The sequence below is a fragment of the Hyperolius riggenbachi genome, chromosome 4 (assembly GCF_040937935.1).
Source record: "Hyperolius riggenbachi isolate aHypRig1 chromosome 4, aHypRig1.pri, whole genome shotgun sequence".
Lineage (NCBI taxonomy): Eukaryota > Metazoa > Chordata > Amphibia > Anura > Hyperoliidae > Hyperolius > Hyperolius riggenbachi.
Window position 1 is genome coordinate 8,623,284 of NC_090649.1, and position 27,500 is coordinate 8,650,783.

General features: G+C 46.7%; 30 non-coding genes across 30 annotated transcripts; 16 read left to right on the top strand and 14 right to left on the bottom strand.

The window, feature by feature from the left end:
• The first annotated feature begins 565 nt into the window (after window positions 1-565).
• Window positions 566-637, top strand: TRNAG-UCC (transfer RNA glycine (anticodon UCC)). The gene has a single exon. It is a non-coding gene; the product is annotated as a tRNA-Gly (tRNA).
• A 497-nt stretch (window positions 638-1,134) lies between these two features.
• On the bottom strand, window positions 1,135-1,208 carry TRNAN-GUU (transfer RNA asparagine (anticodon GUU)). The gene has a single exon. It is a non-coding gene; the product is annotated as a tRNA-Asn (tRNA).
• Window positions 1,209-2,197: 989 nt separating this feature from the next.
• TRNAG-UCC (transfer RNA glycine (anticodon UCC)) lies at window positions 2,198-2,269 on the top strand. The gene has a single exon. It is a non-coding gene; the product is annotated as a tRNA-Gly (tRNA).
• Window positions 2,270-2,766: 497 nt separating this feature from the next.
• Window positions 2,767-2,840, bottom strand: TRNAN-GUU (transfer RNA asparagine (anticodon GUU)). Its single transcript has one exon. It is a non-coding gene; the product is annotated as a tRNA-Asn (tRNA).
• Window positions 2,841-3,828: 988 nt separating this feature from the next.
• Window positions 3,829-3,900, top strand: TRNAG-UCC (transfer RNA glycine (anticodon UCC)). Its single transcript has one exon. It is a non-coding gene; the product is annotated as a tRNA-Gly (tRNA).
• A 497-nt stretch (window positions 3,901-4,397) lies between these two features.
• Window positions 4,398-4,471, bottom strand: TRNAN-GUU (transfer RNA asparagine (anticodon GUU)). Its single transcript has one exon. It is a non-coding gene; the product is annotated as a tRNA-Asn (tRNA).
• Window positions 4,472-5,463: 992 nt separating this feature from the next.
• Window positions 5,464-5,535, top strand: TRNAG-UCC (transfer RNA glycine (anticodon UCC)). Its single transcript has one exon. It is a non-coding gene; the product is annotated as a tRNA-Gly (tRNA).
• Window positions 5,536-7,086: 1,551 nt separating this feature from the next.
• TRNAG-UCC (transfer RNA glycine (anticodon UCC)) lies at window positions 7,087-7,158 on the top strand. Its single transcript has one exon. It is a non-coding gene; the product is annotated as a tRNA-Gly (tRNA).
• Window positions 7,159-7,655: 497 nt separating this feature from the next.
• On the bottom strand, window positions 7,656-7,729 carry TRNAN-GUU (transfer RNA asparagine (anticodon GUU)). Its single transcript has one exon. It is a non-coding gene; the product is annotated as a tRNA-Asn (tRNA).
• Window positions 7,730-8,720: 991 nt separating this feature from the next.
• TRNAG-UCC (transfer RNA glycine (anticodon UCC)) lies at window positions 8,721-8,792 on the top strand. Its single transcript has one exon. It is a non-coding gene; the product is annotated as a tRNA-Gly (tRNA).
• Window positions 8,793-10,348: 1,556 nt separating this feature from the next.
• Window positions 10,349-10,420, top strand: TRNAG-UCC (transfer RNA glycine (anticodon UCC)). Its single transcript has one exon. It is a non-coding gene; the product is annotated as a tRNA-Gly (tRNA).
• A 497-nt stretch (window positions 10,421-10,917) lies between these two features.
• TRNAN-GUU (transfer RNA asparagine (anticodon GUU)) lies at window positions 10,918-10,991 on the bottom strand. Its single transcript has one exon. It is a non-coding gene; the product is annotated as a tRNA-Asn (tRNA).
• Window positions 10,992-11,985: 994 nt separating this feature from the next.
• On the top strand, window positions 11,986-12,057 carry TRNAG-UCC (transfer RNA glycine (anticodon UCC)). The gene has a single exon. It is a non-coding gene; the product is annotated as a tRNA-Gly (tRNA).
• Window positions 12,058-12,554: 497 nt separating this feature from the next.
• Window positions 12,555-12,628, bottom strand: TRNAN-GUU (transfer RNA asparagine (anticodon GUU)). Its single transcript has one exon. It is a non-coding gene; the product is annotated as a tRNA-Asn (tRNA).
• A 987-nt stretch (window positions 12,629-13,615) lies between these two features.
• TRNAG-UCC (transfer RNA glycine (anticodon UCC)) lies at window positions 13,616-13,687 on the top strand. The gene has a single exon. It is a non-coding gene; the product is annotated as a tRNA-Gly (tRNA).
• A 497-nt stretch (window positions 13,688-14,184) lies between these two features.
• Window positions 14,185-14,258, bottom strand: TRNAN-GUU (transfer RNA asparagine (anticodon GUU)). The gene has a single exon. It is a non-coding gene; the product is annotated as a tRNA-Asn (tRNA).
• Window positions 14,259-15,245: 987 nt separating this feature from the next.
• On the top strand, window positions 15,246-15,317 carry TRNAG-UCC (transfer RNA glycine (anticodon UCC)). Its single transcript has one exon. It is a non-coding gene; the product is annotated as a tRNA-Gly (tRNA).
• A 497-nt stretch (window positions 15,318-15,814) lies between these two features.
• TRNAN-GUU (transfer RNA asparagine (anticodon GUU)) lies at window positions 15,815-15,888 on the bottom strand. The gene has a single exon. It is a non-coding gene; the product is annotated as a tRNA-Asn (tRNA).
• A 993-nt stretch (window positions 15,889-16,881) lies between these two features.
• TRNAG-UCC (transfer RNA glycine (anticodon UCC)) lies at window positions 16,882-16,953 on the top strand. Its single transcript has one exon. It is a non-coding gene; the product is annotated as a tRNA-Gly (tRNA).
• Window positions 16,954-17,450: 497 nt separating this feature from the next.
• Window positions 17,451-17,524, bottom strand: TRNAN-GUU (transfer RNA asparagine (anticodon GUU)). Its single transcript has one exon. It is a non-coding gene; the product is annotated as a tRNA-Asn (tRNA).
• A 980-nt stretch (window positions 17,525-18,504) lies between these two features.
• Window positions 18,505-18,576, top strand: TRNAG-UCC (transfer RNA glycine (anticodon UCC)). The gene has a single exon. It is a non-coding gene; the product is annotated as a tRNA-Gly (tRNA).
• Window positions 18,577-19,073: 497 nt separating this feature from the next.
• Window positions 19,074-19,147, bottom strand: TRNAN-GUU (transfer RNA asparagine (anticodon GUU)). The gene has a single exon. It is a non-coding gene; the product is annotated as a tRNA-Asn (tRNA).
• Window positions 19,148-20,127: 980 nt separating this feature from the next.
• TRNAG-UCC (transfer RNA glycine (anticodon UCC)) lies at window positions 20,128-20,199 on the top strand. The gene has a single exon. It is a non-coding gene; the product is annotated as a tRNA-Gly (tRNA).
• A 497-nt stretch (window positions 20,200-20,696) lies between these two features.
• Window positions 20,697-20,770, bottom strand: TRNAN-GUU (transfer RNA asparagine (anticodon GUU)). Its single transcript has one exon. It is a non-coding gene; the product is annotated as a tRNA-Asn (tRNA).
• Window positions 20,771-22,329: 1,559 nt separating this feature from the next.
• On the bottom strand, window positions 22,330-22,403 carry TRNAN-GUU (transfer RNA asparagine (anticodon GUU)). The gene has a single exon. It is a non-coding gene; the product is annotated as a tRNA-Asn (tRNA).
• A 125-nt stretch (window positions 22,404-22,528) lies between these two features.
• Window positions 22,529-22,600, top strand: TRNAM-CAU (transfer RNA methionine (anticodon CAU)). Its single transcript has one exon. It is a non-coding gene; the product is annotated as a tRNA-Met (tRNA).
• Window positions 22,601-23,953: 1,353 nt separating this feature from the next.
• Window positions 23,954-24,027, bottom strand: TRNAN-GUU (transfer RNA asparagine (anticodon GUU)). The gene has a single exon. It is a non-coding gene; the product is annotated as a tRNA-Asn (tRNA).
• A 981-nt stretch (window positions 24,028-25,008) lies between these two features.
• On the top strand, window positions 25,009-25,080 carry TRNAG-UCC (transfer RNA glycine (anticodon UCC)). Its single transcript has one exon. It is a non-coding gene; the product is annotated as a tRNA-Gly (tRNA).
• Window positions 25,081-25,577: 497 nt separating this feature from the next.
• On the bottom strand, window positions 25,578-25,651 carry TRNAN-GUU (transfer RNA asparagine (anticodon GUU)). Its single transcript has one exon. It is a non-coding gene; the product is annotated as a tRNA-Asn (tRNA).
• Window positions 25,652-26,638: 987 nt separating this feature from the next.
• Window positions 26,639-26,710, top strand: TRNAG-UCC (transfer RNA glycine (anticodon UCC)). Its single transcript has one exon. It is a non-coding gene; the product is annotated as a tRNA-Gly (tRNA).
• Window positions 26,711-27,500: the final 790 nt, after the last annotated feature.

Sequence of the window (27,500 nt, forward strand, 5' to 3'; positions counted from 1 at the left end):
ATCCTCTGCTAGGCATGAATTCATTTTTGCACCTTGCTTTATCGCATGGGCAAAACGGTTTCCATTGCCCTGTAAGAGAAAGTGTAATAAGGGCCCTGCTGTAACGTACATATTAGGGTAGCTAAGACTACTCCTGGGCCGTTCTTGTAGTTGAAGAGATGGGTGAACTGTGACACCGCACTTAAAAAAAAAAAAAAAAAAAAAACAGCAAACAGAGAAGCTTCCCCATATTGGAGCATTGGATTTGGTCAAGTCTTAAGCCAATGTGTTGTAGGGCACAAGTAAGCTTTGGGTTAGCAGGAATGGTTGCATGGCCACCTAGCTTTTCATCCTTCCCACCCTTGCCCTGGAATCTTCCAGACTTCAAATTGCTGTCCTTTGCTGTGTGTGTTGCACCAGCATCATCCAGGGGGGCACATGATCTTTCTGAAGTCTTGAATTGAAGTCTGTAAGCAGTATCACCATGTGTCCCACTGCTTACATCTAGCAAAGTAGGCAAATAAGCAAGCTCATTTTTCTCTTGGGTATATTGCAATGGTACATGCTAGGCGAGTTTCAGCATGTAGCGTTGGTGGTATAGTGGTGAGCATAGCTGCCTTCCAAGCAGTTGACCCGGGTTCGATTCCCGGCCAACGCATGTGAGCTTGCTTTTGGCACCCTACAATTCCATGGAAGACAAGACCAAGACAAGATCTCTGAACAGTTAGGACATCCTGCACCTGCTCAGTCTCTGGAGAGGTTCCATTCCGGTGCAGCAGACTCTACGCCAGCTTAAAGTTCTTTCTAAATGGTCAACACTTAATGCAGACACTCTATAATGTTCTAAACAAATAGCTAGCAAGGCACTAAAGTGAGCCTGTCCTTGGGTGGGCTTGAACTGCCTTTCTTTGGCTTGACAGCCGTCGCCAGGCTTTGGGTTCGATCCCCGGCTAATACTTTACTGCTGCTTCTGGGGTACAGAAAACTTCATTTGGTCACAGACACTGCCAGGGATGTCTGTTGTATCACTAAGACATGAACTTGATGCTGCTCACCCTTTTCATGAACGTGAATGAGATTCCAATGTGTCTCAAATGAATCTACATGGCTATCTGGGGTTCTCTTCGGACAACTGTTGAACACAAAAGGAAAGGCCGTCCCTGGGTGGGCTTGAACCACCAACCTTTCGGTTAACAGCTGAACGCGCTAACCGATTGCGCCACAGAGACTGTGCCTGCAGTTGTTGCTAAATGATTTTATGGGGATGTATGTGTGTCTTGTGGAGTGAGGAAGTAAGTCTGCTCCAAGAAGTTTAACGCCACTTTTTCCCACAATGAAGCATTCACTGTATGGCAGCAGAGTGGCGCAGCGGAAGCGTGCTGGGCCCATAACCCAGAGGTCGATGGATCGAAACCATCCTCTGCTAGGTGTACGTTGGTTTTTATACCTTGCTTACCATATGGGCCAATTGTCGGCCATAGCCCCTTAAGAGAAAGTGTCATTAGGGCCTTGCTGTAACATAGATAGTAGTGTAACTATTTCAACTAATGTACCCTTCTTAAACTTGAAGGTTGAATACAAACAGAAGCAGAGTGGCGCAGCGGAAGCGTGCTGGGCCCATAACCCAGAGGTCGATGGATCGAAACCATCCTCTGCTAGGCATGAATTCATTTTTGCACCTTGCTTTATCGCATGGGCAAAACGGTTTCCATTGCCCTGTAAGAGAAAGTGTAATAAGGGCCCTGCTGTAACGTACATATTAGGGTAGCTAAGACTACTCCTGGGCCGTTCTTGTAGTTGAAGAGATGGGTGAACTGTGACACCGCACTTAAAAAAAAAAAAAAAAAAAAAAAAAAAACAGCAAACAGAGAAGCTTCCCCATATTGGAGCATTGGATTTGGTCAAGTCTTAAGCCAATGTGTTGTAGGGCACAAGTAAGCTTTGGGTTAGCAGGAATGGTTGCATGGCCACCTAGCTTTTCATCCTTCCCACCCTTGCCCTGGAATCTTCCAGACTTCAAATTGCTGTCCTTTGCTGTGTGTGTTGCACCAGCATCATCCAGGGGGGCACATGATCTTTCTGAAGTCTTGAATTGAAGTCTGTAAGCAGTATCACCATGTGTCCCACTGCTTACATCTAGCAAAGTAGGCAAATAAGCAAGCTCATTTTTCTCTTGGGTATATTGCAATGGTACATGCTAGGCGAGTTTCAGCATGTAGCGTTGGTGGTATAGTGGTGAGCATAGCTGCCTTCCAAGCAGTTGACCCGGGTTCGATTCCCGGCCAACGCATGTGAGCTTGCTTTTGGCACCCTACAATTCCATGGAAGACAAGACCAAGACAAGATCTCTGAACAGTTAGGACATCCTGCACCTGCTCAGTCTCTGGAGAGGTTCCATTCCGGTGCAGCAGACTCTACGCCAGCTTAAAGTTCTTTCTAAATGGTCAACACTTAATGCAGACACTCTATAATGTTCTAAACAAATAGCTAGCAAGGCACTAAAGCGAGCCTGTCCTTGGGTGGGCTTGAACTGCCTTTCTTTGGCTTGACAGCCGTCGCCAGGCTTTGGGTTCGATCCCCGGCTAATACTTTACTGCTGCTTCTGGGGTACAGAAAACTTCATTTGGTCACAGACACTGCCAGGGATGTCTGTTGTATCACTAAGACATGAACTTGATGCTGCTCACCCTTTTCATGAACGTGAATGAGATTCCAATGTGTCTCAAATGAATCTACATGGCTATCTGGGGTTCTCTTCGGACAACTGTTGAACACAAAAGGAAAGGCCGTCCCTGGGTGGGCTTGAACCACCAACCTTTCGGTTAACAGCTGAACGCGCTAACCGATTGCGCCACAGAGACTGTGCCTGCAGTTGTTGCTAAATGATTTTATGGGGATGTATGTGTGTCTTGTGGAGTGAGGAAGTAAGTCTGCTCCAAGAAGTTTAACGCCACTTTTTCCCACAATGAAGCATTCACTGTATGGCAGCAGAGTGGCGCAGCGGAAGCGTGCTGGGCCCATAACCCAGAGGTCGATGGATCGAAACCATCCTCTGCTAGGTGTACGTTGGTTTTTATACCTTGCTTACCATATGGGCCAATTGTCGGCCATAGCCCCTTAAGAGAAAGTGTCATTAGGGCCTTGCTGTAACATAGATAGTAGTGTAACTATTTCAACTAATGTACCCTTCTTAAACTTGAAGGTTGAATACAAACAGAAGCAGAGTGGCGCAGCGGAAGCGTGCTGGGCCCATAACCCAGAGGTCGATGGATCGAAACCATCCTCTGCTAGGCATGAATTCATTTTTGCACCTTGCTTTATCGCATGGGCAAAACGGTTTCCATTGCCCTGTAAGAGAAAGTGTAATAAGGGCCCTGCTGTAACGTACATATTAGGGTAGCTAAGACTACTCCTGGGCCGTTCTTGTAGTTGAAGAGATGGGTGAACTGTGACACCGCACTTAAAAAAAAAAAAAAAAAAAAAAAAAAACAGCAAACAGAGAAGCTTCCCCATATTGGAGCATTGGATTTGGTCAAGTCTTAAGCCAATGTGTTGTAGGGCACAAGTAAGCTTTGGGTTAGCAGGAATGGTTGCATGGCCACCTAGCTTTTCATCCTTCCCACCCTTGCCCTGGAATCTTCCAGACTTCAAATTGCTGTCCTTTGCTGTGTGTGTTGCACCAGCATCATCCAGGGGGGCACATGATCTTTCTGAAGTCTTGAATTGAAGTCTGTAAGCAGTATCACCATGTGTCCCACTGCTTACATCTAGCAAAGTAGGCAAATAAGCAAGCTCATTTTTCTCTTGGGTATATTGCAATGGTACATGCTAGGCGAGTTTCAGCATGTAGCGTTGGTTGTATAGTGGTGAGCATAGCTGCCTTCCAAGCAGTTGACCCGGGTTCGATTCCCGGCCAACGCATGTGAGCTTGCTTTTGGCACCCTACAATTCCATGGAAGACAAGACCAAGACAAGATCTCTGAACAGTTAGGACATCCTGCACCTGCTCAGTCTCTGGAGAGGTTCCATTCCGGTGCAGCAGACTCTACGCCAGCTTAAAGTTCTTTCTAAATGGTCAACACTTAATGCAGACACTCTATAATGTTCTAAACAAATAGCTAGCAAGGCACTAAAGCGAGCCTGTCCTTGGGTGGGCTTGAACTGCCTTTCTTTGGCTTGACAGCCGTCGCCAGGCTTTGGGTTCGATCCCCGGCTAATACTTTACTGCTGCTTCTGGGGTACAGAAAACTTCATTTGGTCACAGACACTGCCAGGGATGTCTGTTGTATCACTAAGACATGAACTTGATGCTGCTCACCCTTTTCATGAACGTGAATGAGATTCCAATGTGTCTCAAATGAATCTACATGGCTATCTGGGGTTCTCTTCGGACAACTGTTGAACACAAAAGGAAAGGCCGTCCCTGGGTGGGCTTGAACCACCAACCTTTCGGTTAACAGCCGAACGCGCTAACCGATTGCGCCACAGAGACTGTGCCTGCAGTTGTTGCTAAATGATTTTATGGGGATGTATGTGTGTCTTGTGGAGTGAGGAAGTAAGTCTGCTCCAAGAAGTTTAACGCCACTTTTTCCCACAATGAAGCATTCACTGTATGGCAGCAGAGTGGCGCAGCGGAAGCGTGCTGGGCCCATAACCCAGAGGTCGATGGATCGAAACCATCCTCTGCTAGGTGTACGTTGGTTTTTATACCTTGCTTACCATATGGGCCAATTGTCGGCTATAGCCCCTTAAGAGAAAGTGTCATTAGGGCCTTGCTGTAACATATATAGTAGTGTAACTATTTCAACTAATGTACCCTTCTTAAACTTGAAGGTTGAATACAAACAGAAGCAGAGTGGCACAGCGGAAGCGTGCTGGGCCCATAACCCAGAGGTCGATGGATCGAAACCATCCTCTGCTAGGCATGAATTCATTTTTGCACCTTGCTTTATCGCATGGGCAAAACGGTTTCCATTGCCCTGTAAGAGAAAGTGTAATAAGGGCCCTGCTGTAACGTACATATTAGGGTAGCTAAGACTACTCCTGGGCCGTTCTTGCAGTTGAAGAGATGGGTGAACTGTGACACCGCACTTAAAAAAAAAAAAAAAAAAAAAAAAAAAAAAACAGCAAACAGAGAAGCTTCCCCATATTGGAGCATTGGATTTGGTCAAGTCTTAAGCCAATGTGTTGTAGGGCACAAGTAAGCTTTGGGTTAGCAGGAATGGTTGCATGGCCACCTAGCTTTTCATCCTTCCCACCCTTGCCCTGGAATCTTCCAGACTTCAAATTGCTGTCCTTTGCTGTGTGTGTTGCACCAGCATCATCCAGGGGGGCACATGATCTTTCTGAAGTCTTGAATTGAAGTCTGTAAGCAGTATCACCATGTGTCCCACTGCTTACATCTAGCAAAGTAGGCAAATAAGCAAGCTCATTTTTCTCTTGGGTATATTGCAATGGTACATGCTAGGCGAGTTTCAGCATGTAGCGTTGGTGGTATAGTGGTGAGCATAGCTGCCTTCCAAGCAGTTGACCCGGGTTCGATTCCCGGCCAACGCATGTGAGCTTGCTTTTGGCACCCTACAATTCCATGGAAGACAAGACCAAGACAAGATCTCTGAACAGTTAGGACATCCTGCACCTGCTCAGTCTCTGGAGAGGTTCCATTCCGGTGCAGCAGACTCTACGCCAGCTTAAAGTTCTTTCTAAATGGTCAACACTTAATGCAGACACTCTATAATGTTCTAAACAAATAGCTAGCAAGGCACTAAAGTGAGCCTGTCCTTGGGTGGGCTTGAACTGCCTTTCTTTGGCTTGACAGCCGTCGCCAGGCTTTGGGTTCGATCCCCGGCTAATACTTTACTGCTGCTTCTGGGGTACAGAAAACTTCATTTGGTCACAGACACTGCCAGGGATGTCTGTTGTATCACTAAGACATGAACTTGATGCTGCTCACCCTTTTCATGAACGTGAATGAGATTCCAATGTGTCTCAAATGAATCTACATGGCTATCTGGGGTTCTCTTCGGACAACTGTTGAACACAAAAGGAAAGGCCGTCCCTGGGTGGGCTTGAACCACCAACCTTTTGGTTAACAGCTGAACGCGCTAACCGATTGCGCCACAGAGACTGTGCTTGCAGTTGTTGCTAAATGATTTTATGGGGATGTATGTGTGTCTTGTGGAGTGAGGAAGTAAGTCTGCTCCAAGAAGTTTAACGCCACTTTTTCCCACAATGAAGCATTCACTGTATGGCAGCAGAGTGGCGCAGCGGAAGCGTGCTGGGCCCATAACCCAGAGGTCGATGGATCGAAACCATCCTCTGCTAGGTGTACGTTGGTTTTTATACCTTGCTTACCATATGGGCCAATTGTCGGCCATAGCCCCTTAAGAGAAAGTGTCATTAGGGCCTTGCTGTAACATAGATAGTAGTGTAACTATTTCAACTAATGTACCCTTCTTAAACTTGAAGGTTGAATACAAACAGAAGCAGAGTGGCGCAGCGGAAGCGTGCTGGGCCCATAACCCAGAGGTCGATGGATCGAAACCATCCTCTGCTAGGCATGAATTCATTTTTGCACCTTGCTTTATCGCATGGGCAAAACGGTTTCCATTGCCCTGTAAGAGAAAGTGTAATAAGGGCCCTGCTGTAACGTACATATTAGGGTAGCTAAGACTACTCCTGGGCCGTTCTTGTAGTTGAAGAGATGGGTGAACTGTGACACCGCACTTAAAAAAAAAAAAAAAAAAACAGCAAACAGAGAAGCTTCCCCATATTGGAGCATTGGATTTGGTCAAGTCTTAAGCCAATGTGTTGTAGGGCACAAGTAAGCTTTGGGTTAGCAGGAATGGTTGCATGGCCACCTAGCTTTTCATCCTTCCCACCCTTGCCCTGGAATCTTCCAGACTTCAAATTGCTGTCCTTTGCTGTGTGTGTTGCACCAGCATCATCCAGGGGGGCACATGATCTTTCTGAAGTCTTGAATTGAAGTCTGTAAGCAGTATCACCATGTGTCCCACTGCTTACATCTAGCAAAGTAGGCAAATAAGCAAGCTCATTTTTCTCTTGGGTATATTGCAATGGTACATGCTAGGCGAGTTTCAGCATGTAGCGTTGGTGGTATAGTGGTGAGCATAGCTGCCTTCCAAGCAGTTGACCCGGGTTCGATTCCCGGCCAACGCATGTGAGCTTGCTTTTGGCACCCTACAATTCCATGGAAGACAAGACCAAGACAAGATCTCTGAACAGTTAGGACATCCTGCACCTGCTCAGTCTCTGGAGAGGTTCCATTCCGGTGCAGCAGACTCTACGCCAGCTTAAAGTTCTTTCTAAATGGTCAACACTTAATGCAGACACTCTATAATGTTCTAAACAAATAGCTAGCAAGGCACTAAAGCGAGCCTGTCCTTGGGTGGGCTTGAACTGCCTTTCTTTGGCTTGACAGCCGTCGCCAGGCTTTGGGTTCGATCCCCGGCTAATACTTTACTGCTGCTTCTGGGGTACAGAAAACTTCATTTGGTCACAGACACTGCCAGGGATGTCTGTTGTATCACTAAGACATGAACTTGATGCTGCTCACCCTTTTCATGAACGTGAATGAGATTCCAATGTGTCTCAAATGAATCTACATGGCTATCTGGGGTTCTCTTCGGACAACTGTTGAACACAAAAGGAAAGGCCGTCCCTGGGTGGGCTTGAACCACCAACCTTTCGGTTAACAGCCGAACGCGCTAACCGATTGCGCCACAGAGACTGTGCCTGCAGTTGTTGCTAAATGATTTTATGGGGATGTATGTGTGTCTTGTGGAGTGAGGAAGTAAGTCTGCTCCAAGAAGTTTAACGCCACTTTTTCCCACAATGAAGCATTCACTGTATGGCAGCAGAGTGGCGCAGCGGAAGCGTGCTGGGCCCATAACCCAGAGGTCGATGGATCGAAACCATCCTCTGCTAGGTGTACGTTGGTTTTTATACCTTGCTTACCATATGGGCCAATTGTCGGCTATAGCCCCTTAAGAGAAAGTGTCATTAGGGCCTTGCTGTAACATATATAGTAGTGTAACTATTTCAACTAATGTACCCTTCTTAAACTTGAAGGTTGAATACAAACAGAAGCAGAGTGGCACAGCGGAAGCGTGCTGGGCCCATAACCCAGAGGTCGATGGATCGAAACCATCCTCTGCTAGGCATGAATTCATTTTTGCACCTTGCTTTATCGCATGGGCAAAACGGTTTCCATTGCCCTGTAAGAGAAAGTGTAATAAGGGCCCTGCTGTAACGTACATATTAGGGTAGCTAAGACTACTCCTGGGCCGTTCTTGCAGTTGAAGAGATGGGTGAACTGTGACACCGCACTTAAAAAAAAAAAAAAAAAAAAAAAAAAAAAACAGCAAACAGAGAAGCTTCCCCATATTGGAGCATTGGATTTGGTCAAGTCTTAAGCCAATGTGTTGTAGGGCACAAGTAAGCTTTGGGTTAGCAGGAATGGTTGCATGGCCACCTAGCTTTTCATCCTTCCCACCCTTGCCCTGGAATCTTCCAGACTTCAAATTGCTGTCCTTTGCTGTGTGTGTTGCACCAGCATCATCCAGGGGGGCACATGATCTTTCTGAAGTCTTGAATTGAAGTCTGTAAGCAGTATCACCATGTGTCCCACTGCTTACATCTAGCAAAGTAGGCAAATAAGCAAGCTCATTTTTCTCTTGGGTATATTGCAATGGTACATGCTAGGCGAGTTTCAGCATGTAGCGTTGGTGGTATAGTGGTGAGCATAGCTGCCTTCCAAGCAGTTGACCCGGGTTCGATTCCCGGCCAACGCATGTGAGCTTGCTTTTGGCACCCTACAATTCCATGGAAGACAAGACCAAGACAAGATCTCTGAACAGTTAGGACATCCTGCACCTGCTCAGTCTCTGGAGAGGTTCCATTCCGGTGCAGCAGACTCTACGCCAGCTTAAAGTTCTTTCTAAATGGTCAACACTTAATGCAGACACTCTATAATGTTCTAAACAAATAGCTAGCAAGGCACTAAAGTGAGCCTGTCCTTGGGTGGGCTTGAACTGCCTTTCTTTGGCTTGACAGCCGTCGCCAGGCTTTGGGTTCGATCCCCGGCTAATACTTTACTGCTGCTTCTGGGGTACAGAAAACTTCATTTGGTCACAGACACTGCCAGGGATGTCTGTTGTATCACTAAGACATGAACTTGATGCTGCTCACCCTTTTCATGAACGTGAATGAGATTCCAATGTGTCTCAAATGAATCTACATGGCTATCTGGGGTTCTCTTCGGACAACTGTTGAACACAAAAGGAAAGGCCGTCCCTGGGTGGGCTTGAACCACCAACCTTTTGGTTAACAGCTGAACGCGCTAACCGATTGCGCCACAGAGACTGTGCTTGCAGTTGTTGCTAAATGATTTTATGGGGATGTATGTGTGTCTTGTGGAGTGAGGAAGTAAGTCTGCTCCAAGAAGTTTAACGCCACTTTTTCCCACAATGAAGCATTCACTGTATGGCAGCAGAGTGGCGCAGCGGAAGCGTGCTGGGCCCATAACCCAGAGGTCGATGGATCGAAACCATCCTCTGCTAGGTGTACGTTGGTTTTTATACCTTGCTTACCATATGGGCCAATTGTCGGCCATAGCCCCTTAAGAGAAAGTGTCATTAGGGCCTTGCTGTAACATAGATAGTAGTGTAACTATTTCAACTAATGTACCCTTCTTAAACTTGAAGGTTGAATACAAACAGAAGCAGAGTGGCGCAGCGGAAGCGTGCTGGGCCCATAACCCAGAGGTCGATGGATCGAAACCATCCTCTGCTAGGCATGAATTCATTTTTGCACCTTGCTTTATCGCATGGGCAAAACGGTTTCCATTGCCCTGTAAGAGAAAGTGTAATAAGGGCCCTGCTGTAACGTACATATTAGGGTAGCTAAGACTACTCCTGGGCCGTTCTTGTAGTTGAAGAGATGGGTGAACTGTGACACCGCACTTAAAAAAAAAAAAAAAAAAAAAAAACAGCAAACAGAGAAGCTTCCCCATATTGGAGCATTGGATTTGGTCAAGTCTTAAGCCAATGTGTTGTAGGGCACAAGTAAGCTTTGGGTTAGCAGGAATGGTTGCATGGCCACCTAGCTTTTCATCCTTCCCACCCTTGCCCTGGAATCTTCCAGACTTCAAATTGCTGTCCTTTGCTGTGTGTGTTGCACCAGCATCATCCAGGGGGGCACATGATCTTTCTGAAGTCTTGAATTGAAGTCTGTAAGCAGTATCACCATGTGTCCCACTGCTTACATCTAGCAAAGTAGGCAAATAAGCAAGCTCATTTTTCTCTTGGGTATATTGCAATGGTACATGCTAGGCGAGTTTCAGCATGTAGCGTTGGTGGTATAGTGGTGAGCATAGCTGCCTTCCAAGCAGTTGACCCGGGTTCGATTCCCGGCCAACGCATGTGAGCTTGCTTTTGGCACCCTACAATTCCATGGAAGACAAGACCAAGACAAGATCTCTGAACAGTTAGGACATCCTGCACCTGCTCAGTCTCTGGAGAGGTTCCATTCCGGTGCAGCAGACTCTACGCCAGCTTAAAGTTCTTTCTAAATGGTCAACACTTAATGCAGACACTCTATAATGTTCTAAACAAATAGCTAGCAAGGCACTAAAGCGAGCCTGTCCTTGGGTGGGCTTGAACTGCCTTTCTTTGGCTTGACAGCCGTCGCCAGGCTTTGGGTTCGATCCCCGGCTAATACTTTACTGCTGCTTCTGGGGTACAGAAAACTTCATTTGGTCACAGACACTGCCAGGGATGTCTGTTGTATCACTAAGACATGAACTTGATGCTGCTCACCCTTTTCATGAACGTGAATGAGATTCCAATGTGTCTCAAATGAATCTACATGGCTATCTGGGGTTCTCTTCGGACAACTGTTGAACACAAAAGGAAAGGCCGTCCCTGGGTGGGCTTGAACCACCAACCTTTCGGTTAACAGCTGAACGCGCTAACCGATTGCGCCACAGAGACTGTGCCTGCAGTTGTTGCTAAATGATTTTATGGGGATGTATGTGTGTCTTGTGGAGTGAGGAAGTAAGTCTGCTCCAAGAAGTTTAACGCCACTTTTTCCCACAATGAAGCATTCACTGTATGGCAGCAGAGTGGCGCAGCGGAAGCGTGCTGGGCCCATAACCCAGAGGTCGATGGATCGAAACCATCCTCTGCTAGGTGTACGTTGGTTTTTATACCTTGCTTACCATATGGGCCAATTGTCGGCCATAGCCCCTTAAGAGAAAGTGTCATTAGGGCCTTGCTGTAACATAGATAGTAGTGTAACTATTTCAACTAATGTACCCTTCTTAAACTTGAAGGTTGAATACAAACAGAAGCAGAGTGGCGCAGCGGAAGCGTGCTGGGCCCATAACCCAGAGGTCGATGGATCGAAACCATCCTCTGCTAGGCATGAATTCATTTTTGCACCTTGCTTTATCGCATGGGCAAAACGGTTTCCATTGCCCTGTAAGAGAAAGTGTAATAAGGGCCCTGCTGTAACGTACATATTAGGGTAGCTAAGACTACTCCTGGGCCGTTCTTGCAGTTGAAGAGATGGGTGAACTGTGACACCGCACTTAAAAAAAAAAAAAAAAAAAAAAAAAAAAAAAAACAGCAAACAGAGAAGCTTCCCCATATTGGAGCATTGGATTTGGTCAAGTCTTAAGCCAATGTGTTGTAGGGCACAAGTAAGCTTTGGGTTAGCAGGAATGGTTGCATGGCCACCTAGCTTTTCATCCTTCCCACCCTTGCCCTGGAATCTTCCAGACTTCAAATTGCTGTCCTTTGCTGTGTGTGTTGCACCAGCATCATCCAGGGGGGCACATGATCTTTCTGAAGTCTTGAATTGAAGTCTGTAAGCAGTATCACCATGTGTCCCACTGCTTACATCTAGCAAAGTAGGCAAATAAGCAAGCTCATTTTTCTCTTGGGTATATTGCAATGGTACATGCTAGGCGAGTTTCAGCATGTAGCGTTGGTGGTATAGTGGTGAGCATAGCTGCCTTCCAAGCAGTTGACCCGGGTTCGATTCCCGGCCAACGCATGTGAGCTTGCTTTTGGCACCCTACAATTCCATGGAAGACAAGACCAAGACAAGATCTCTGAACAGTTAGGACATCCTGCACCTGCTCAGTCTCTGGAGAGGTTCCATTCCGGTGCAGCAGACTCTACGCCAGCTTAAAGTTCTTTCTAAATGGTCAACACTTAATGCAGACACTCTATAATGTTCTAAACAAATAGCTAGCAAGGCACTAAAGCGAGCCTGTCCTTGGGTGGGCTTGAACTGCCTTTCTTTGGCTTGACAGCCATCGCCAGGCTTTGGGTTCGATCCCCGGCTAATACTTTACTGCTGCTTCTGGGGTACAGAAAACTTCATTTGGTCACAGACACTGCCAGGGATGTCTGTTGTATCACTAAGACATGAACTTGATGCTGCTCACCCTTTTCATGAACGTGAATGAGATTCCAATGTGTCTCAAATGAATCTACATGGCTATCTGGGGTTCTCTTCGGACAACTGTTGAACACAAAAGGAAAGGCCGTCCCTGGGTGGGCTTGAACCACCAACCTTTTGGTTAACAGCCGAACGCGCTAACCGATTGCGCCACAGAGACTGTGCTTGCAGTTGTTGCTAAATGATTTTATGGGGATGTATGTGTGTCTTGTGGAGTGAGGAAGTAAGTCTGCTCCAAGAAGTTTAACGCCACTTTTTCCCACAATGAAGCATTCACTGTATGGCAGCAGAGTGGCGCAGCGGAAGCGTGCTGGGCCCATAACCCAGAGGTCGATGGATCGAAACCATCCTCTGCTAGGTGTACGTTGGTTTTTATACCTTGCTTACCATATGGGCCAATTGTCGGCCATAGCCCCTTAAGAGAAAGTGTCATTAGGGCCTTGCTGTAACATAGATAGTAGTGTAACTATTTCAACTAATGTACCCTTCTTAAACTTGAAGGTTGAATACAAACAGAAGCAGAGTGGCGCAGCGGAAGCGTGCTGGGCCCATAACCCAGAGGTCGATGGATCGAAACCATCCTCTGCTAGGCATGAATTCATTTTTGCACCTTGCTTTATCGCATGGGCAAAACGGTTTCCATTGCCCTGTAAGAGAAAGTGTAATAAGGGCCCTGCTGTAACGTACATATTAGGGTAGCTAAGACTACTCCTGGGCCGTTCTTGTAGTTGAAGAGATGGGTGAACTGTGACACCGCACTTAAAAAAAAAAAAAAAAAAAAAAAAAACAGCAAACAGAGAAGCTTCCCCATATTGGAGCATTGGATTTGGTCAAGTCTTAAGCCAATGTGTTGTAGGGCACAAGTAAGCTTTGGGTTAGCAGGAATGGTTGCATGGCCACCTAGCTTTTCATCCTTCCCACCCTTGCCCTGGAATCTTCCAGACTTCAAATTGCTGTCCTTTGCTGTGTGTGTTGCACCAGCATCATCCAGGGGGGCACATGATCTTTCTGAAGTCTTGAATTGAAGTCTGTAAGCAGTATCACCATGTGTCCCACTGCTTACATCTAGCAAAGTAGGCAAATAAGCAAGCTCATTTTTCTCTTGGGTATATTGCAATGGTACATGCTAGGCGAGTTTCAGCATGTAGCGTTGGTGGTATAGTGGTGAGCATAGCTGCCTTCCAAGCAGTTGACCCGGGTTCGATTCCCGGCCAACGCATGTGAGCTTGCTTTTGGCACCCTACAATTCCATGGAAGACAAGACCAAGACAAGATCTCTGAACAGTTAGGACATCCTGCACCTGCTCAGTCTCTGGAGAGGTTCCATTCCGGTGCAGCAGACTCTACGCCAGCTTAAAGTTCTTTCTAAATGGTCAACACTTAATGCAGACACTCTATAATGTTCTAAACAAATAGCTAGCAAGGCACTAAAGCGAGCCTGTCCTTGGGTGGGCTTGAACTGCCTTTCTTTGGCTTGACAGCCGTCGCCAGGCTTTGGGTTCGATCCCCGGCTAATACTTTACTGCTGCTTCTGGGGTACAGAAAACTTCATTTGGTCACAGACACTGCCAGGGATGTCTGTTGTATCACTAAGACATGAACTTGATGCTGCTCACCCTTTTCATGAACGTGAATGAGATTCCAATGTGTCTCAAATGAATCTACATGGCTATCTGGGGTTCTCTTCGGACAACTGTTGAACACAAAAGGAAAGGCCGTCCCTGGGTGGGCTTGAACCACCAACCTTTTGGTTAACAGCCGAACGCGCTAACCGATTGCGCCACAGAGACTGTGCTTGCAGTTGTTGCTAAATGATTTTATGGGGATGTATGTGTGTCTTGTGGAGTGAGGAAGTAAGTCTGCTCCAAGAAGTTTAACGCCACTTTTTCCCACAATGAAGCATTCACTGTATGGCAGCAGAGTGGCGCAGCGGAAGCGTGCTGGGCCCATAACCCAGAGGTCGATGGATCGAAACCATCCTCTGCTAGGTGTACGTTGGTTTTTATACCTTGCTTACCATATGGGCCAATTGTCGGCCATAGCCCCTTAAGAGAAAGTGTCATTAGGGCCTTGCTGTAACATAGATAGTAGTGTAACTATTTCAACTAATGTACCCTTCTTAAACTTGAAGGTTGAATACAAACAGAAGCAGAGTGGCGCAGCGGAAGCGTGCTGGGCCCATAACCCAGAGGTCGATGGATCGAAACCATCCTCTGCTAGGCATGAATTCATTTTTGCACCTTGCTTTATCGCATGGGCAAAACGGTTTCCATTGCCCTGTAAGAGAAAGTGTAATAAGGGCCCTGCTGTAACGTACATATTAGGGTAGCTAAGACTACTCCTGGGCCGTTCTTGTAGTTGAAGAGATGGGTGAACTGTGACACCGCACTTAAAAAAAAAAAAAAAAAAAAAAAAAACAGCAAACAGAGAAGCTTCCCCATATTGGAGCATTGGATTTGGTCAAGTCTTAAGCCAATGTGTTGTAGGGCACAAGTAAGCTTTGGGTTAGCAGGAATGGTTGCATGGCCACCTAGCTTTTCATCCTTCCCACCCTTGCCCTGGAATCTTCCAGACTTCAAATTGCTGTCCTTTGCTGTGTGTGTTGCACCAGCATCATCCAGGGGGGCACATGATCTTTCTGAAGTCTTGAATTGAAGTCTGTAAGCAGTATCACCATGTGTCCCACTGCTTACATCTAGCAAAGTAGGCAAATAAGCAAGCTCATTTTTCTCTTGGGTATATTGCAATGGTACATGCTAGGCGAGTTTCAGCATGTAGCGTTGGTGGTATAGTGGTGAGCATAGCTGCCTTCCAAGCAGTTGACCCGGGTTCGATTCCCGGCCAACGCATGTGAGCTTGCTTTTGGCACCCTACAATTCCATGGAAGACAAGACCAAGACAAGATCTCTGAACAGTTAGGACATCCTGCACCTGCTCAGTCTCTGGAGAGGTTCCATTCCGGTGCAGCAGACTCTACGCCAGCTTAAAGTTCTTTCTAAATGGTCAACACTTAATGCAGACACTCTATAATGTTCTAAACAAATAGCTAGCAAGGCACTAAAGCGAGCCTGTCCTTGGGTGGGCTTGAACTGCCTTTCTTTGGCTTGACAGCCGTCGCCAGGCTTTGGGTTCGATCCCCGGCTAATACTTTACTGCTGCTTCTGGGGTACAGAAAACTTCATTTGGTCACAGACACTGCCAGGGATGTCTGTTGTATCACTAAGACATGAACTTGATGCTGCTCACCCTTTTCATGAACGTGAATGAGATTCCAATGTGTCTCAAATGAATCTACATGGCTATCTGGGGTTCTCTTCGGACAACTGTTGAACACAAAAGGAAAGGCCGTCCCTGGGTGGGCTTGAACCACCAACCTTTCGGTTAACAGCTGAACGCGCTAACCGATTGCGCCACAGAGACTGTGCCTGCAGTTGTTGCTAAATGATTTTATGGGGATGTATGTGTGTCTTGTGGAGTGAGGAAGTAAGTCTGCTCCAAGAAGTTTAACGCCACTTTTTCCCACAATGAAGCATTCACTGTATGGCAGCAGAGTGGCGCAGCGGAAGCGTGCTGGGCCCATAACCCAGAGGTCGATGGATCGAAACCATCCTCTGCTAGGTGTACGTTGGTTTTTATACCTTGCTTACCATATGGGCCAATTGTCGGCCATAGCCCCTTAAGAGAAAGTGTCATTAGGGCCTTGCTGTAACATAGATAGTAGTGTAACTATTTCAACTAATGTACCCTTCTTAAACTTGAAGGTTGAATACAAACAGAAGCAGAGTGGCGCAGCGGAAGCGTGCTGGGCCCATAACCCAGAGGTCGATGGATCGAAACCATCCTCTGCTAGGCATGAATTCATTTTTGCACCTTGCTTTATCGCATGGGCAAAACGGTTTCCATTGCCCTGTAAGAGAAAGTGTAATAAGGGCCCTGCTGTAACGTACATATTAGGGTAGCTAAGACTACTCCTGGGCCGTTCTTGCAGTTGAAGAGATGGGTGAACTGTGACACCGCACTTAAAAAAAAAAAAAAAAAAAAAAAAAAAAAAAACAGCAAACAGAGAAGCTTCCCCATATTGGAGCATTGGATTTGGTCAAGTCTTAAGCCAATGTGTTGTAGGGCACAAGTAAGCTTTGGGTTAGCAGGAATGGTTGCATGGCCACCTAGCTTTTCATCCTTCCCACCCTTGCCCTGGAATCTTCCAGACTTCAAATTGCTGTCCTTTGCTGTGTGTGTTGCACCAGCATCATCCAGGGGGGCACATGATCTTTCTGAAGTCTTGAATTGAAGTCTGTAAGCAGTATCACCATGTGTCCCACTGCTTACATCTAGCAAAGTAGGCAAATAAGCAAGCTCATTTTTCTCTTGGGTATATTGCAATGGTACATGCTAGGCGAGTTTCAGCATGTAGCGTTGGTGGTATAGTGGTGAGCATAGCTGCCTTCCAAGCAGTTGACCCGGGTTCGATTCCCGGCCAACGCATGTGAGCTTGCTTTTGGCACCCTACAATTCCATGGAAGACAAGACCAAGACAAGATCTCTGAACAGTTAGGACATCCTGCACCTGCTCAGTCTCTGGAGAGGTTCCATTCCGGTGCAGCAGACTCTACGCCAGCTTAAAGTTCTTTCTAAATGGTCAACACTTAATGCAGACACTCTATAATGTTCTAAACAAATAGCTAGCAAGGCACTAAAGCGAGCCTGTCCTTGGGTGGGCTTGAACTGCCTTTCTTTGGCTTGACAGCCGTCGCCAGGCTTTGGGTTCGATCCCCGGCTAATACTTTACTGCTGCTTCTGGGGTACAGAAAACTTCATTTGGTCACAGACACTGCCAGGGATGTCTGTTGTATCACTAAGACATGAACTTGATGCTGCTCACCCTTTTCATGAACGTGAATGAGATTCCAATGTGTCTCAAATGAATCTACATGGCTATCTGGGGTTCTCTTCGGACAACTGTTGAACACAAAAGGAAAGGCCGTCCCTGGGTGGGCTTGAACCACCAACCTTTCGGTTAACAGCCGAACGCGCTAACCGATTGCGCCACAGAGACTGTGCCTGCAGTTGTTGCTAAATGATTTTATGGGGATGTATGTGTGTCTTGTGGAGTGAGGAAGTAAGTCTGCTCCAAGAAGTTTAACGCCACTTTTTCCCACAATGAAGCATTTACTGTATGGCAGCAGAGTGGCGCAGCGGAAGCGTGCTGGGCCCATAACCCAGAGGTCGATGGATCGAAACCATCCTCTGCTAGGTGTACGTTGGTTTTTATACCTTGCTTACCATATGGGCCAATTGTCGGCTATAGCCCCTTAAGAGAAAGTGTCATTAGGGCCTTGCTGTAACATAGATAGTAGTGTAACTATTTCAACTAATGTACCCTTCTTAAACTTGAAGGTTGAATACAAACAGAAGCAGAGTGGCACAGCGGAAGCGTGCTGGGCCCATAACCCAGAGGTCGATGGATCAAAACCATCCTCTGCTAGGCATGAATTCATTTTTGCACCTTGCTTTATCGCATGGGCAAAACGGTTTCCATTGCCCTGTAAGAGAAAGTGTAATAAGGGCCCTGCTGTAACGTACATATTAGGGTAGCTAAGACTACTCCTGGGCCGTTCTTGCAGTTGAAGAGATGGGTGAACTGTGACACCGCACTTAAAAAAAAAAAAAAAAAAACAGCAAACAGAGAAGCTTCCCCATATTGGAGCATTGGATTTGGTCAAGTCTTAAGCCAATGTGTTGTAGGGCACAAGTAAGCTTTGGGTTAGCAGGAATGGTTGCATGGCCACCTAGCTTTTCATCCTTCCCACCCTTGCCCTGGAATCTTCCAGACTTCAAATTGCTGTCCTTTGCTGTGTGTGTTGCACCAGCATCATCCAGGGGGGCACATGATCTTTCTGAAGTCTTGAATTGAAGTCTGTAAGCAGTATCACCATGTGTCCCACTGCTTACATCTAGCAAAGTAGGCAAATAAGCAAGCTCATTTTTCTCTTGGGTATATTGCAATGGTACATGCTAGGCGAGTTTCAGCATGTAGCGTTGGTGGTATAGTGGTGAGCATAGCTGCCTTCCAAGCAGTTGACCCGGGTTCGATTCCCGGCCAACGCATGTGAGCTTGCTTTTGGCACCCTACAATTCCATGGAAGACAAGACCAAGACAAGATCTCTGAACAGTTAGGACATCCTGCACCTGCTCAGTCTCTGGAGAGGTTCCATTCCGGTGCAGCAGACTCTACGCCAGCTTAAAGTTCTTTCTAAATGGTCAACACTTAATGCAGACACTCTATAATGTTCTAAACAAATAGCTAGCAAGGCACTAAAGCGAGCCTGTCCTTGGGTGGGCTTGAACTGCCTTTCTTTGGCTTGACAGCCGTCGCCAGGCTTTGGGTTCGATCCCCGGCTAATACTTTACTGCTGCTTCTGGGGTACAGAAAACTTCATTTGGTCACAGACACTGCCAGGGATGTCTGTTGTATCACTAAGACATGAACTTGATGCTGCTCACCCTTTTCATGAACGTGAATGAGATTCCAATGTGTCTCAAATGAATCTACATGGCTATCTGGGGTTCTCTTCGGACAACTGTTGAACACAAAAGGAAAGGCCGTCCCTGGGTGGGCTTGAACCACCAACCTTTCGGTTAACAGCCGAACGCGCTAACCGATTGCGCCACAGAGACTGTGCCTGCAGTTGTTGCTAAATGATTTTATGGGGATGTATGTGTGTCTTGTGGAGTGAGGAAGTAAGTCTGCTCCAAGAAGTTTAACGCCACTTTTTCCCACAATGAAGCATTCACTGTATGGCAGCAGAGTGGCGCAGCGGAAGCGTGCTGGGCCCATAACCCAGAGGTCGATGGATCGAAACCATCCTCTGCTAGGTGTACGTTGGTTTTTATACCTTGCTTACCATATGGGCCAATTGTCGGCTATAGCCCCTTAAGAGAAAGTGTCATTAGGGCCTTGCTGTAACATAGATAGTAGTGTAACTATTTCAACTAATGTACCCTTCTTAAACTTGAAGGTTGAATACAAACAGAAGCAGAGTGGCACAGCGGAAGCGTGCTGGGCCCATAACCCAGAGGTCGATGGATCAAAACCATCCTCTGCTAGGCATGAATTCATTTTTGCACCTTGCTTTATCGCATGGGCAAAACGGTTTCCATTGCCCTGTAAGAGAAAGTGTAATAAGGGCCCTGCTGTAACGTACATATTAGGGTAGCTAAGACTACTCCTGGGCCGTTCTTGCAGTTGAAGAGATGGGTGAACTGTGACACCGCACTTAAAAAAAAAAAAAAAAAAACAGCAAACAGAGAAGCTTCCCCATATTGGAGCATTGGATTTGGTCAAGTCTTAAGCCAATGTGTTGTAGGGCACAAGTAAGCTTTGGGTTAGCAGGAATGGTTGCATGGCCACCTAGCTTTTCATCCTTCCCACCCTTGCCCTGGAATCTTCCAGACTTCAAATTGCTGTCCTTTGCTGTGTGTGTTGCACCAGCATCATCCAGGGGGGCACATGATCTTTCTGAAGTCTTGAATTGAAGTCTGTAAGCAGTATCACCATGTGTCCCACTGCTTACATCTAGCAAAGTAGGCAAATAAGCAAGCTCATTTTTCTCTTGGGTATATTGCAATGGTACATGCTAGGCGAGTTTCAGCATGTAGCGTTGGTGGTATAGTGGTGAGCATAGCTGCCTTCCAAGCAGTTGACCCGGGTTCGATTCCCGGCCAACGCATGTGAGCTTGCTTTTGGCACCCTACAATTCCATGGAAGACAAGACCAAGACAAGATCTCTGAACAGTTAGGACATCCTGCACCTGCTCAGTCTCTGGAGAGGTTCCATTCCGGTGCAGCAGACTCTACGCCAGCTTAAAGTTCTTTCTAAATGGTCAACACTTAATGCAGACACTCTATAATGTTCTAAACAAATAGCTAGCAAGGCACTAAAGCGAGCCTGTCCTTGGGTGGGCTTGAACTGCCTTTCTTTGGCTTGACAGCCGTCGCCAGGCTTTGGGTTCGATCCCCGGCTAATACTTTACTGCTGCTTCTGGGGTACAGAAAACTTCATTTGGTCACAGACACTGCCAGGGATGTCTGTTGTATCACTAAGACATGAACTTGATGCTGCTCACCCTTTTCATGAACGTGAATGAGATTCCAATGTGTCTCAAATGAATCTACATGGCTATCTGGGGTTCTCTTCGGACAACTGTTGAACACAAAAGGAAAGGCCGTCCCTGGGTGGGCTTGAACCACCAACCTTTCGGTTAACAGCCGAACGCGCTAACCGATTGCGCCACAGAGACTGTGCCTGCAGTTGTTGCTAAATGATTTTATGGGGATGTATGTGTGTCTTGTGGAGTGAGGAAGTAAGTCTGCTCCAAGAAGTTTAACGCCACTTTTTCCCACAATGAAGCATTCACTGTATGGCAGCAGAGTGGCGCAGCGGAAGCGTGCTGGGCCCATAACCCAGAGGTCGATGGATCGAAACCATCCTCTGCTAGGTGTACGTTGGTTTTTATACCTTGCTTACCATATGGGCCAATTGTCGGCCATAGCCCCTTAAGAGAAAGTGTCATTAGGGCCTTGCTGTAACATAGATAGTAGTGTAACTATTTCAACTAATGTACCCTTCTTAAACTTGAAGGTTGAATACAAACAGAAGCAGAGTGGCGCAGCGGAAGCGTGCTGGGCCCATAACCCAGAGGTCGATGGATCGAAACCATCCTCTGCTAGGCATGAATTCATTTTTGCACCTTGCTTTATCGCATGGGCAAAACGGTTTCCATTGCCCTGTAAGAGAAAGTGTAATAAGGGCCCTGCTGTAACGTACATATTAGGGTAGCTAAGACTACTCCTGGGCCGTTCTTGCAGTTGAAGAGATGGGTGAACTGTGACACCGCACTTAAAAAAAAAAAAAAAAAAAAAAAAAAAAACAGCAAACAGAGAAGCTTCCCCATATTGGAGCATTGGATTTGGTCAAGTCTTAAGCCAATGTGTTGTAGGGCACAAGTAAGCTTTGGGTTAGCAGGAATGGTTGCATGGCCACCTAGCTTTTCATCCTTCCCACCCTTGCCCTGGAATCTTCCAGACTTCAAATTGCTGTCCTTTGCTGTGTGTGTTGCACCAGCATCATCCAGGGGGGCACATGATCTTTCTGAAGTCTTGAATTGAAGTCTGTAAGCAGTATCACCATGTGTCCCACTGCTTACATCTAGCAAAGTAGGCAAATAAGCAAGCTCATTTTTCTCTTGGGTATATTGCAATGGTACATGCTAGGCGAGTTTCAGCATGTAGCGTTGGTGGTATAGTGGTGAGCATAGCTGCCTTCCAAGCAGTTGACCCGGGTACGATTCCCGGCCAACGCATGTGAGCTTGCTTTTGGCACCCTACAATTCCATGGAAGACAAGACCAAGACAAGATCTCTGAACAGTTAGGACATCCTGCACCTGCTCAGTCTCTGGAGAGGTTCCATTCCGGTGCAGCAGACTCTACGCCAGCTTAAAGTTCTTTCTAAATGGTCAACACTTAATGCAGACACTCTATAATGTTCTAAACAAATAGCTAGCAAGGCACTAAAGCGAGCCTGTCCTTGGCTGGGCTTGAACTGCCTTTCTTTGGCTTGACAGCCGTCGCCAGGCTTTGGGTTCGATCCCCGGCTAATACTTTACTGCTGCTTCTGGGGTACAGAAAACTTCATTTGGTCACAGACACTGCCAGGGATGTCTGTTGTATCACTAAGACATGAACTTGATGCTGCTCACCCTTTTCATGAACGTGAATGAGATTCCAATGTGTCTCAAATGAATCTACATGGCTATCTGGGGTTCTCTTCGGACAACTGTTGAACACAAAAGGAAAGGCCGTCCCTGGGTGGGCTTGAACCACCAACCTTTCGGTTAACAGCTGAACGCGCTAACCGATTGCGCCACAGAGACTGTGCCTGCAGTTGTTGCTAAATGATTTTATGGGGATGTATGTGTGTCTTGTGGAGTGAGGAAGTAAGTCTGCTCCAAGAAGTTTAACGCCACTTTTTCCCACAATGAAGCATTCACTGTATGGCAGCAGAGTGGCGCAGCGGAAGCGTGCTGGGCTCATAACCCAGAGGTCGATGGATCGAAACCATCCTCTGCTAGGTGTACGTTGGTTTTTATACCTTGCTTACCATATGGGCCAATTGTCGGCCATAGCCCCTTAAGAGAAAGTGTCATTAGGGCCTTGCTGTAACATAGATAGTAGTGTAACTATTTCAACTAATGTACCCTTCTTAAACTTGAAGGTTGAATACAAACAGAAGCAGAGTGGCGCAGCGGAAGCGTGCTGGGCCCATAACCCAGAGGTCGATGGATCGAAACCATCCTCTGCTAGGCATGAATTCATTTTTGCACCTTGCTTTATCGCATGGGCAAAACGGTTTCCATTGCCCTGTAAGAGAAAGTGTAATAAGGGCCCTGCTGTAACGTACATATTAGGGTAGCTAAGACTACTCCTGGGCCATTCTTGTAGTTGAAGAGATGGGTGAACTGTGACACCGCACTTAAAAAAAAAAAAAAAAAAAACAGCAAACAGAGAAGCTTCCCCATATTGGAGCATTGGATTTGGTCAAGTCTTAAGCCAATGTGTTGTAGGGCACAAGTAAGCTTTGGGTTAGCAGGAATGGTTGCATGGCCACCTAGCTTTTCATCCTTCCCACCCTTGCCCTGGAATCTTCCAGACTTCAAATTGCTGTCCTTTGCTGTGTGTGTTGCACCAGCATCATCCAGGGGGGCACATGATCTTTCTGAAGTCTTGAATTGAAGTCTGTAAGCAGTATCACCATGTGTCCCACTGCTTACATCTAGCAAAGTAGGCAAATAAGCAAGCTCATTTTTCTCTTGGGTATATTGCAATGGTACATGCTAGGCGAGTTTCAGCATGTAGCGTTGGTGGTATAGTGGTGAGCATAGCTGCCTTCCAAGCAGTTGACCCGGGTACGATTCCCGGCCAACGCATGTGAGCTTGCTTTTGGCACCCTACAATTCCATGGAAGACAAGACCAAGACAAGATCTCTGAACAGTTAGGACATCCTGCACCTGCTCAGTCTCTGGAGAGGTTCCATTCCGGTGCAGCAGACTCTACGCCAGCTTAAAGTTCTTTCTAAATGGTCAACACTTAATGCAGACACTCTATAATGTTCTAAACAAATAGCTAGCAAGGCACTAAAGCGAGCCTGTCCTTGGGTGGGCTTGAACTGCCTTTCTTTGGCTTGACAGCCGTCGCCAGGCTTTGGGTTCGATCCCCGGCTAATACTTTACTGCTGCTTCTGGGGTACAGAAAACTTCATTTGGTCACAGACACTGCCAGGGATGTCTGTTGTATCACTAAGACATGAACTTGATGCTGCTCACCCTTTTCATGAACGTGAATGAGATTCCAATGTGTCTCAAATGAATCTACATGGCTATCTGGGGTTCTCTTCGGACAACTGTTGAACACAAAAGGAAAGGCCGTCCCTGGGTGGGCTTGAACCACCAACCTTTCGGTTAACAGCTGAACGCGCTAACCGATTGCGCCACAGAGACTGTGCCTGCAGTTGTTGCTAAATGATTTTATGGGGATGTATGTGTGTCTTGTGGAGTGAGGAAGTAAGTCTGCTCCAAGAAGTTTAACGCCACTTTTTCCCACAATGAAGCATTCACTGTATGGCAGCAGAGTGGCGCAGCGGAAGCGTGCTGGGCCCATAACCCAGAGGTCGATGGATCGAAACCATCCTCTGCTAGGTGTACGTTGGTTTTTATACCTTGCTTACCATATGGGCCAATTGTCGGCCATAGCCCCTTAAGAGAAAGTGTCATTAGGGCCTTGCTGTAACATAGATAGTAGTGTAACTATTTCAACTAATGTACCCTTCTTAAACTTGAAGGTTGAATACAAACAGAAGCAGAGTGGCGCAGCGGAAGCGTGCTGGGCCCATAACCCAGAGGTCGATGGATCGAAACCATCCTCTGCTAGGCATGAATTCATTTTTGCACCTTGCTTTATCGCATGGGCAAAACGGTTTCCATTGCCCTGTAAGAGAAAGTGTAATAAGGGCCCTGCTGTAACGTACATATTAGGGTAGCTAAGACTACTCCTGGGCCATTCTTGTAGTTGAAGAGATGGGTGAACTGTGACACCGCACTTAAAAAAAAAAAAAAAAAAAACAGCAAACAGAGAAGCTTCCCCATATTGGAGCATTGGATTTGGTCAAGTCTTAAGCCAATGTGTTGTAGGGCACAAGTAAGCTTTGGGTTAGCAGGAATGGTTGCATGGCCACCTAGCTTTTCATCCTTCCCACCCTTGCCCTGGAATCTTCCAGACTTCAAATTGCTGTCCTTTGCTGTGTGTGTTGCACCAGCATCATCCAGGGGGGCACATGATCTTTCTGAAGTCTTGAATTGAAGTCTGTAAGCAGTATCACCATGTGTCCCACTGCTTACATCTAGCAAAGTAGGCAAATAAGCAAGCTCATTTTTCTCTTGGGTATATTGCAATGGTACATGCTAGGCGAGTTTCAGCATGTAGCGTTGGTGGTATAGTGGTGAGCATAGCTGCCTTCCAAGCAGTTGACCCGGGTTCGATTCCCGGCCAACGCATGTGAGCTTGCTTTTGGCACCCTACAATTCCATGGAAGACAAGACCAAGACAAGATCTCTGAACAGTTAGGACATCCTGCACCTGCTCAGTCTCTGGAGAGGTTCCATTCCGGTGCAGCAGACTCTACGCCAGCTTAAAGTTCTTTCTAAATGGTCAACACTTAATGCAGACACTCTATAATGTTCTAAACAAATAGCTAGCAAGGCACTAAAGCGAGCCTGTCCTTGGGTGGGCTTGAACTGCCTTTCTTTGGCTTGACAGCCGTCGCCAGGCTTTGGGTTCGATCCCCGGCTAATACTTTACTGCTGCTTCTGGGGTACAGAAAACTTCATTTGGTCACAGACACTGCCAGGGATGTCTGTTGTATCACTAAGACATGAACTTGATGCTGCTCACCCTTTTCATGAACGTGAATGAGATTCCAATGTGTCTCAAATGAATCTACATGGCTATCTGGGGTTCTCTTCGGACAACTGTTGAACACAAAAGGAAAGGCCGTCCCTGGGTGGGCTTGAACCACCAACCTTTCGGTTAACAGCTGAACGCGCTAACCGATTGCGCCACAGAGACTGTGCCTGCAGTTGTTGCTAAATGATTTTATGGGGATGTATGTGTGTCTTGTGGAGTGAGGAAGTAAGTCTGCTCCAAGAAGTTTAACGCCACTTTTTCCCACAATGAAGCATTCACTGTATGGCAGCAGAGTGGCGCAGCGGAAGCGTGCTGGGCCCATAACCCAGAGGTCGATGGATCGAAACCATCCTCTGCTAGGTGTACGTTGGTTTTTATACCTTGCTTACCATATGGGCCAATTGTCGGCCATAGCCCCTTAAGAGAAAGTGTCATTAGGGCCTTGCTGTAACATAGATAGTAGTGTAACTATTTCAACTAATGTACCCTTCTTAAACTTGAAGGTTGAATACAAACAGAAGCAGAGTGGCGCAGCGGAAGCGTGCTGGGCCCATAACCCAGAGGTCGATGGATCGAAACCATCCTCTGCTAGGCATGAATTCATTTTTGCACCTTGCTTTATCGCATGGGCAAAACGGTTTCCATTGCCCTGTAAGAGAAAGTGTAATAAGGGCCCTGCTGTAACGTACATATTAGGGTAGCTAAGACTACTCCTGGGCCGTTCTTGCAGTTGAAGAGATGGGTGAACTGTGACACCGCACTTAAAAAAAAAAAAAAAAAAAAAAAAAACAGCAAACAGAGAAGCTTCCCCATATTGGAGCATTGGATTTGGTCAAGTCTTAAGCCAATGTGTTGTAGGGCACAAGTAAGCTTTGGGTTAGCAGGAATGGTTGCATGGCCACCTAGCTTTTCATCCTTCCCACCCTTGCCCTGGAATCTTCCAGACTTCAAATTGCTGTCCTTTGCTGTGTGTGTTGCACCAGCATCATCCAGGGGGGCACATGATCTTTCTGAAGTCTTGAATTGAAGTCTGTAAGCAGTATCACCATGTGTCCCACTGCTTACATCTAGCAAAGTAGGCAAATAAGCAAGCTCATTTTTCTCTTGGGTATATTGCAATGGTACATGCTAGGCGAGTTTCAGCATGTAGCGTTGGTGGTATAGTGGTGAGCATAGCTGCCTTCCAAGCAGTTGACCCGGGTTCGATTCCCGGCCAACGCATGTGAGCTTGCTTTTGGCACCCTACAATTCCATGGAAGACAAGACCAAGACAAGATCTCTGAACAGTTAGGACATCCTGCACCTGCTCAGTCTCTGGAGAGGTTCCATTCCGGTGCAGCAGACTCTACGCCAGCTTAAAGTTCTTTCTAAATGGTCAACACTTAATGCAGACACTCTATAATGTTCTAAACAAATAGCTAGCAAGGCACTAAAGCGAGCCTGTCCTTGGGTGGGCTTGAACTGCCTTTCTTTGGCTTGACAGCCGTCGCCAGGCTTTGGGTTCGATCCCCGGCTAATACTTTACTGCTGCTTCTGGGGTACAGAAAACTTCATTTGGTCACAGACACTGCCAGGGATGTCTGTTGTATCACTAAGACATGAACTTGATGCTGCTCACCCTTTTCATGAACGTGAATGAGATTCCAATGTGTCTCAAATGAATCTACATGGCTATCTGGGGTTCTCTTCGGACAACTGTTGAACACAAAAGGAAAGGCCGTCCCTGGGTGGGCTTGAACCACCAACCTTTCGGTTAACAGCCGAACGCGCTAACCGACTGTGCCTGCAGTTGTTGCTAAATGATTTTATGGGGATGTATGTGTGTCTTGTGGAGTGAGGAAGTAAGTCTGCTCCAAGAAGTTTAACGCCACTTTTTCCCACAATGAAGCATTCACTGTATGGCAGCAGAGTGGCGCAGCGGAAGCGTGCTGGGCCCATAACCCAGAGGTCGATGGATCGAAACCATCCTCTGCTAGGTGTACGTTGGTTTTTATACCTTGCTTACCATATG